The 9,470-nt window shown below is 49.9% G+C and overlaps 1 protein-coding gene across 3 annotated transcripts in view; it reads left to right on the top strand.

Annotated features, from left to right (window-relative positions):
- Positions 1–416: 416 nt before the first annotated feature.
- The window catches only part of B4GALT4 (beta-1,4-galactosyltransferase 4), a 68,123-nt gene continuing 59,069 nt past the window's right edge, over positions 417–9,470 (top strand). For 2 of the 3 annotated variants that reach the window (XM_069946355.1, XM_069946354.1), the window contains exon 1: positions 417–562. The gene's annotated coding sequence lies outside the window, so the exon portion shown is untranslated. The remainder of the gene's footprint in view (positions 563–9,470) is intronic. The other variant, XM_069946353.1, reaches the window with a different exon arrangement.

Here is a 9,470-nt window from a genome sequence, read left to right as displayed (position 1 = left end):
CCCGGTAATAAGCCCCCCCCCCATGCAGGCACTGTCCCCAGGTAATAAGCCCCCCTATGTAGGCACTGTCCCCCGGTAATAAGCCCCCCATATAGGCACTGTCCCCCGGTAATAAGCCCCCCATGTAGGCACTGTCCCCCGGTAATAAGCCCCCCATGTAGGCACTGTCCCCCGGTAATAAGCCCCCCGCTGTGCAGGCAATGCGGAGCGGGACACCAGCCCCAAATCTACCGGATCCGGGACCTTGGCGGGTAGACTATAAGTCTCGGCATAATCACTTCTTATTTCCTTCCCAGATATTACTAATCACTATTTTCTTTACCTAACATTAAAAAGTATAACTATTACTAATAAAGGGCAAATCCTTCCTTTACCCTCAACCATCATGGCGGCCGGGACACTTCCTGTTCCATCAGTGGTGACGCTCTGGCTCACTGTGCGGAGCTGTAATATGAGCTGGCTGTTGGGTGCTGTAGGCGCTCCTTCTCCGGGTCCTCCGAGTCTCTATGGCGAATAACGGAACGGGGAAGATGGAGAAGTACGGAGCTTTCCGGACAACCAGGTGAGGACTCTCATAGATAACAGTGTGTTACTGCGCCCCCCGGCGGGCAGAGCCCGTACCTGCATGTTACATACTGGTACTGTATATATCTCTGTGACAATGTATATCCATCATCAGAACTGCCCCACTATCCACCCCAGGGGCAAATCTACCTGGTGTTACTAACATAATACACAGGAATATAACTATAGTACTGCTCCCTATATACAGGGATATGACTACTATACTACTGCTCCTATATACAGGAATATAACTACTATAATACTGCTCCTATATACAGGGATATAACTACTATAATACTGCTCCTATATACAGGAATATATTTACTATAATACTGCTCCTATATACAGGGATATAACTACTATAATACTGCTCCTATATACAGGAATATAACTACTATAATACTGCTCCTATATACAGGAATATAACTACTATAATACTGCTCCCTATATACAGGGATATAACTACTATAATACTGCTCCTATATACAGGAATATAACTACTATAATACTGCCCCTATATACAGGAATATAACTACTATAACACTGCTCCTATATACAGGAATATAACTACTATAATACTGCTCCTATATACAGGAATATAACTACTATAATACTGCTCCTATATACAGGAATATAACTACTATAATGGTAGGTGAGAGAGGTTCAGCCGGCACCAGCTGATATCTGCACTTGAATGGAACCGAGGACCTGGTCAATGCAGTAAACAATAAATGTAGGATAACCTGATAGACCGGGGTGCTGGAGACTTGAAAGATCAATATGAATGTGCAATGGAGAGAAAGGAATCCGCACTCACCGGTAAGCAGAGAAAGCAGGTTTATTGATCCATACACCAGAGGCTCGAGCTGGGAGGGGGAAGGTGTTACGCAGGTGTGCTCCTTACAGCAACAATTGTTTCTCGCCTACTCGGCGCTTCATCTGGCTGTAAGCCAGACGAAGCGCCGAGTAGGCGAGAAACAATTGTTGCTGTAAGGAGCACACCTGCGTAACACCTTCCCCCTCCCAGCTCGAGCCTCTGGTGTATGGATCAATAAACCTGCTTTCTCTGCTTACCGGTGAGTGCGGATTCCTTTCTCTCCATTGCACATAACTACTATAATACTGCCCCCTATATACAGGAATATACTACTATAATACTGCTCCTATATACAGGAATATAACTACTATAATACTGCTCCTATACAGTATACAGGAATATAACTACTGTAATACTGCCCCCTATATAAAGGAATATACTACTATAATACTGTCCCTATATACAGGAATATACTACTATAATACTGCTCCTATATACAGGAATATAACTACTATCATACTGCTCCTATATACAGGGATATAACTACTATAATACTGCTCCTATATACAGGAATATATTTACTATAATACTGCTCCTATATACAGGGATATAACTACTATAATACTGCTCCTATATACAGGAATATATTTACTATAATACTGCTCCTATATACAGGGATATAACTACTATAATACTGCTCCTATATACAGGGATATAACTACTATAATACTGCTCCTATATACAGGAATATACCTACTATAATACTGCTCCTATATACAGGAATATAACTACTATAATACTGCTCCTATATACAGGAATATAACTACTATAATACTGCTCCTATATACAAGAATATAACTATTATAATACGGTTCAGGGAAGAAAAAGAGTGCTGCACCTCACACCTATGGCTGATACTAGTTCCTCTCGGCTGCATAAAAAACATCAGAATTCTGTATGTGAATTGACCAAGCCACACTGCCCCATGTACCATCGTGCAGGTATCTGATACACATGGGTCCCTACACTAAGTCCACACTGTGCCAGTCAGCGACCACCACCCCCGCAGGCGTGCACAGTCAGGGAAGGGAGGCCATGGGACGGCCCTGCAACCCCCATGCCACAGGACCAGACCCAAAAGTGCCACACCAAAACCCAGCCAGCACCACCGGCGGAGGAAGCTGCCCCCAAACAGCACAAGTCTGGATAAGGTATTGCACTCACCATAGCTGCAGCAAACAGAATGGGAAAAAAACAGGAGGGATTAAAACCATGAGCACTCAGGTGTCTCCTGCTAATTGCGGTCATTTGGGTCTCACCAGGAGGAGTGCAATACACGGAGAAAAGAGAGAAACAAAATACGGTTCAGGGAAGAAAAAGAGTGCTGCACCTCACACCTATGGCTGATACTAGTGCCGCTAGGCTGCATAAAAAACATCAGAATTCTGTATGTGAATTGATCAAACCACACTGCCCCATGTACCGCGTGCAGGTATCTGATACACATGGGTCCCTACATTAAGTCCACACTGTGCCCTGAACCGCATTTTGTTTCTCTCTTTTCTCCGTGTTTTGCACTCCTCTTGGTGAGACCCACATGACCGTAATTAGCAGGAGACACCTGAGTGCACATGGTTTTAATCCCTCCTGTCTGTCCCATTCTATCTGTGATAGCTATGGTGAGTGCCATACCTCATCCAGACTTGTGCTGTTTGGGGGCGACCTTCTCCGCTGGCGGTGCTGGCCGGGTTCTGGTGTGGTGTTTTTGGGTATGGTCCTGTGGCATGGGGGTCGCAGGGCCGTCCCATGGCCCCCGTTCCCTGGCTGTGCACGCCTGCGGGGTTGGTGGCCACTGACTGGCACGGTGTGGACTTAGTGTAGGGACCCATGTGTATCAGATACCGGCACGAGGTACATGGGGCAGTATGGCTTGATCAATTCATACACAAAATTCTGATGTGTTTTTATTTAGCCTAGGGGCACTAGTATCAGCCATAGGTGTGAGGTGCAGCACTCTTTTTCTTCCCTGAACCGCATAACTACTATAATACTGCCCCCTATATACAGGGATATGGCGTGGTTTGTTCTCATCGTGGCGTCCGTCGTTTCTTGGTGAGCGGTGTCCGTAAGAATCGGTATTTTCCACTACTAGATGGCGGTGAAGCTTCCATCCTCTATTATTGCTGAGTCTTTAGTTTTATGGGGTTTGTGCAGCTGGGTGGAAAGTCTTTTCCGGTGCCAGTGTAACAGTATGACGGTATTACAGTAGGGGCGCGGGCAGTGAATTAGTGTGCAGTCACCTCCTGGCAGGGACCTCAGGGGGGCAGCTCTAGAATCTGGGTGAGGGAGCAGCTTATCATCTGTCAGGCCGAGTGTTGGGACAATAACCCCTTCCTGACTGGTAGACTCTGTGGCTGTCAGGGATATGGCGGCACTCTAGTATATAGACACTGTAGTTGGTACTGTTATGGGGGCACTATTGCTTTCCCATGATATGCCAGGCACTGGAGGCTGCTCTGGTGGTGGTGGTCTGGGGCATGGCAGGGTGCTGTGGTAGAGGCGGGCGGGAGCTATGATGGGAAGACAGGGGGCGGGGGCTATGATGGGGAAGACACAGGGGGCGCGGCTATGATGGGGAAGACACAGGGGGCGGGGGCTATGATGGGAAGACAGGGGGCGGGGGCTATGATGGGAAGACAGGGGGCGGGGCTATGATGGGAAGACGGGGCGGGGGCAATGATGGGAAGACACAGGGGGCGCGGCTATGATGGGGAAGACACAGGGGGCGGGGGCTATGATAGGGGAGACACAGGGGGCGGGGGCTATGATGGGGAAGACACAGGGGGCGGGGGCTATAATAGGGAAGACACAGGGGGCGGGGGCTATGATAGGGAAGACACAGGGGGCGGGGGCTATGATAGGGGAGACACAGGGGGCGGGGGCTATGATGGGGAAGACACGGGGCGCGGCTATGATGGGGGAGACACGGGGCTGGGGCTATGATGGGAGAGACACAGGGGGCGGGGGCTATGATGGGAAGACAGGGGGCGGGGCTATGACGGGGGAGACACAGGGGGCGGGGCTGTGATGGGGTAGACGGGGCGGGGGCTATGATGGGAAGACAGGGGGCGGGGGCTATGATGGGAAGACAGGGGGCGGGGGCTATGATGAGGAAGACACAGGGGGCGGGGGCTATGATGGGGAAGACACAGGGGGCGGGGGCTATGATGGGGAAGACACAGGGGGCGGGGCTATGATGGGGGAGACACAGGGGACGGAGGCTCTGATGGGAAGACAGGGGGCGGGGGCTCTGATGGGAAGACAGGGGGCGGGGGCTCTGATGGGAAGACACAGGGGGCGGGGCTATGATGGGGGAGACACAGGGGACGGAGGCTCTGATGGGAAGATGGGGCGGGGGCTCTGATGGGAAGACAAGGGGCGGGGGCTCTGATGGGAAGACAGGGGGCTGGGCTATGATTGGGAAGACAGGGGGCGGGGCTATGATTGGGAAGACAGGGGGCCGGGCTATGATTGGGAAGACAGGGGGCGGGGCTATGATTGGGAAGACAGGGGGCGGGGCTATGATGGGGAAGAGACAGGGGGCGGGGCTATGATGGGGAAGAGACAGGGGGCGAGACTATGATGGGGAGACATGGGGCGGGGGCTATGGTGGGGGAGACACTCCCCCCCCCCCCCCCCAATAACACATCTACACATCCCCCCCATAACACATCTACACATCCCCCCATATACATCTACACATCCCCCCATATACATCTATACATCCCCCCATTACACATCTACACATCCCCCCCCATTACACATCTACACATCCCCCCCATATCACATCTACACATCCCCCCATGTACATCTACACATCCCCCCATATACATCTACCCATCCCCCCATAACACATCTACACATCCCCCATATCACATGTACACATCCCCCCATATACATCTACACATCCCCCCATATCACATGTACACATCCCCCCATATACATCTACACATCCCCCCATATACATCTACACATCCCCCCATATACATCTACACATCCCCCCATATACATCTACACATCCCCCCATATACATCTACACATCCCCCCATATACATCTATACATCCCCCCCCATATACATCTACACATCCCCCCATATACATCTACACATCCCCCATATACATCTACACATCCCCCATATACATCTACACATCCCCCCCATATACATCTACACATCCCCCCCATATACATCTACACATCCCCCCCATATACATCTACACATCCCCCCCATATACATCTACACATCCCCCCCATATACATCTACACATCCCCCATATACATCTACACATCCCCCCCATATCACATCTACACATCCCCCCATTACACATCTACACATCCCCCCCATATCACATCTACACATCCCCCCCCCCATATCACATCTACACATCCCCCCCCATATCACATCTACACATCCCCCCCATAACACATCTACACTCCCCCCCATATCACATCTACACTCCCCCCCATATCACATCTACACATCCCCCCCCATTACACATCTACACATCCCCCATACACATCCCCCATATCACATCTACACATCCCCCCATATCACATCTACACATCCCCCCCCCATACCACATCTACACATCCCCCCCCATATACATCTACACATCCCCCATATCACATCTACACATCCCCCCCATATCACATCCCCCCCATATACATCTACACATCCCCCCATATCACATCTACACATCACCCCATATACATCTACACATCCCCCCATATACATCTACACATCCCCCCATATCACATCTACACCCCCCCCATATACATCTACACCCCCCCCCATATCACATCTACACCCCCCCCATATACATCTACACCCCCCCCCCATATCACATCTACACATCCCCCCCCATATACATCTACACATCCCCCCCATATCACATCTACACATCCCCCCATATACATCTACACATCCCCCATATCACATCTACACATCCCCCACATACCACATCTACACATCCCCCCATATACATCTACACCCCCCCCCATATCACATCTACACATCCCCCCATATCACATCTACACATCCCCCCATATCACATCTACACATCCCCCCATATCACATCTACACATCCCCCCCATATCACATCTACACATCCCCCATATCACATCTACACATCCCCCCCCCCATATCACATCTACACCCCCCCCATATACATCTACACATCCCCCCCATATCACATCTACACATCCCCCCATATACATCTACACATCCCCCCCCATATACATCTACACATCCCCCATATACATCTACACATCCCCCCATATCACATCTACACATCCCCCCCCCATATCACATCTACACATCCCCCATATACATCTACACCCCCCCCCATATCACATCTACACATCCCCCCCATATACATCTACACATCCCCCCCCATATCACATCTACACATCCCCCCCCATATCACATCTACACCCCCCCCATATCACATCTACACCCCCCCATAACACATCTACACCCCCCCCATATCACATCTACACATCCCCCCCCCATAACACATCTACACATCCCCCATATCACATCTACACCCCCCCCCATATCACATCTACACCCCCCCCATAACACATCTACACCCCCCCCATATCACATCTACACATCCCCCCCCCCCATAACACATCTACACACCCCCCCATATCACATCTACACATCCCCCATATACATCTACACCCCCCCCATATCACATCTACACATCCCCCCCCATATCACATCTACACATCCCCCCCCATATCACATCTACACATCCCCCCCCATATCACATCTACACATCCCCCCATATACATCTACACCCCCCCCATATCACATCTACACATCCCCCCCCCATAACACATCTACACATCCCCCCCATATCACATCTATGTGATTATGGGGGGATGTGTAGATGTGATATGGGGGGATGTGTAGATGTGATATGGGGGGATGTGTAGATGTATATGGGGGGATGTGTAGATGTGATATGGGGGGGATGTGTAGATGTGATATGGGGGGGATGTGTAGATGTGATATGGGGGGATGTGTAGATGTGATATGGGGGGATGTGTAGATGTATATGGGGGATGTGATATGGGGGGATGTGTAGATGTGATATGGGGGGATGTGTAGATGTGATATGGGGGGATGTGTAGATGTATATGGGGGGATGTGATATGGGGGGGATGTGTAGATGTGATATGGGGGGATGTGTAGATGTGATATGGGGAGATGTGTAGATGTATATGGGGGGATGTGTAGATGTGTTGGGGGGGATGTGTATATGTGATATGGGGGATGTGTAGATGTATATGGGGGGATGTGATATGGGGGGGATGTGTAGATGTGATATGGGGGATGTGTAGATGTGGTATGGGGGGGATGTGTAGATGTGATATGGGGGGGGGGTGTAGATGTATATGGGGGATGTGTAGATGTGATATGGGGGGGATGTTTAGATGTATATGGGGGGATGTGTAGATGTGGTATGTGGGGGATGTGTAGATGTGATATGGGGGGATGTGTAGATGTATATGGGGGGATGTGTAGATGTGATATGGGGGGGATGTGTAGATGTATATGGGGGGATGTGATATGGGGGGATGTGTAGATGTGATATGGGGGGATGTGTAGATGTGATATGGGGGGATGTGTAGATGTATATGGGGGGATGTGATATGGGGGGGATGTGTAGATGTGATATGGGGGGATGTGTAGATGTATATGGGGGGATGTGATATGGGGGGATGTGTAGATGTGATATGGGGGGATGTGTAGATGTGATATGGGGGGATGTGTAGATGTGATATGGGGGGATGTGTAGATGTGATATGGAGGGATGTGATATGGGGGGATGTGTAGATGTGATATGGGGGGGATGTGTAGATGTGTTATGGAGGGGGGGGTGTAGATGTGATATGGGGGGGGTGTAGATGTGATATGGGGGGATGTGTAGATGTATATGGGGGGATGTGATATGGGGGGATGTGTAGATGTGATATGGGGGGATGTGTAGATGTGTATGGGGGGGATGTGTAGATGTGATATGGGGGGGGATGTGTAGATGTGATATGGGGGGGATGTGTAGATGTGATATGGGGGGATGTGTAGATGTGATATTGGGGGATGTGTAGATGTGATATGGGGGGATGTGTAGATGTGTATGGGGGGGATGTGTAGATGTATATGGGGGATGTGTAGATGTGATATGGGGGGGGTGTAGATGTGTTATGGGGGGATGTGTATATGTGATATGGGGGGAGGTGTAGATGTATATGGGGGGATGTGATATGGGGGGGATGTGTAGATGTGATATGGGGGATGTGTAGATGTGGTATGGGGGGGATGTGTAGATGTGATATGGGGGGGGTGTAGATGTATATGGGGGATGTGTAGATGTGATATGGGGGGGATGTTTAGATGTATATGGGGGGATGTGTAGATGTGGTATGTGGGGGATGTGTAGATGTGAAATGGGGGGATGTGTAGATGTATATGGGGGGATGTGTAGATGTATATGGGGGGATGTGTAGATGTGATATGGGGGGATGTGTAGATGTATATGGGGGGGATGTGTAGATGTGATATGGGGGGGATGTGTAGATGTGATATGGGGGGATGTGTAGATGTGATATGGGGGGATTTGTAGATGTGATATGGGGGATGTGTAGATGTGGTATATGGGGGGATGTGTAGATGTGGTATATGGGGGGATGTGTAGATGTGGTATGGGGGGGGATGTGTAGATGTGATATGGGGGGATGTGTAGATGTGATATGGGGGGATGTGTAGATGTGATATGGGGGGATGTGTAGATGTGATATGGGGGGATGTGTAGATGTATATGGGGGGATGTGATATGGGGGGGATGTGTAGATGTGATATGGGGGGATTTGTAGATGTGATATGGGGGGATGTGTAGATGTGGTATATGGGGGGATGTGTAGATGTGGTATATGGGGGGATGTGTAGATGTGGTATATGGGGGGATGTGTAGATGTGGTATGGGGGGGATGTGTAGATGTGATATGGGGGGATGTGTAGAT

This window comes from Dendropsophus ebraccatus, chromosome 11 (genome assembly GCF_027789765.1).
Source record: "Dendropsophus ebraccatus isolate aDenEbr1 chromosome 11, aDenEbr1.pat, whole genome shotgun sequence".
NCBI lineage: Eukaryota > Metazoa > Chordata > Amphibia > Anura > Hylidae > Dendropsophus > Dendropsophus ebraccatus.
The sequence above is the reverse complement of the archived record's forward strand: the minus strand, read 5'-3'. Positions and strand labels throughout refer to the sequence as shown.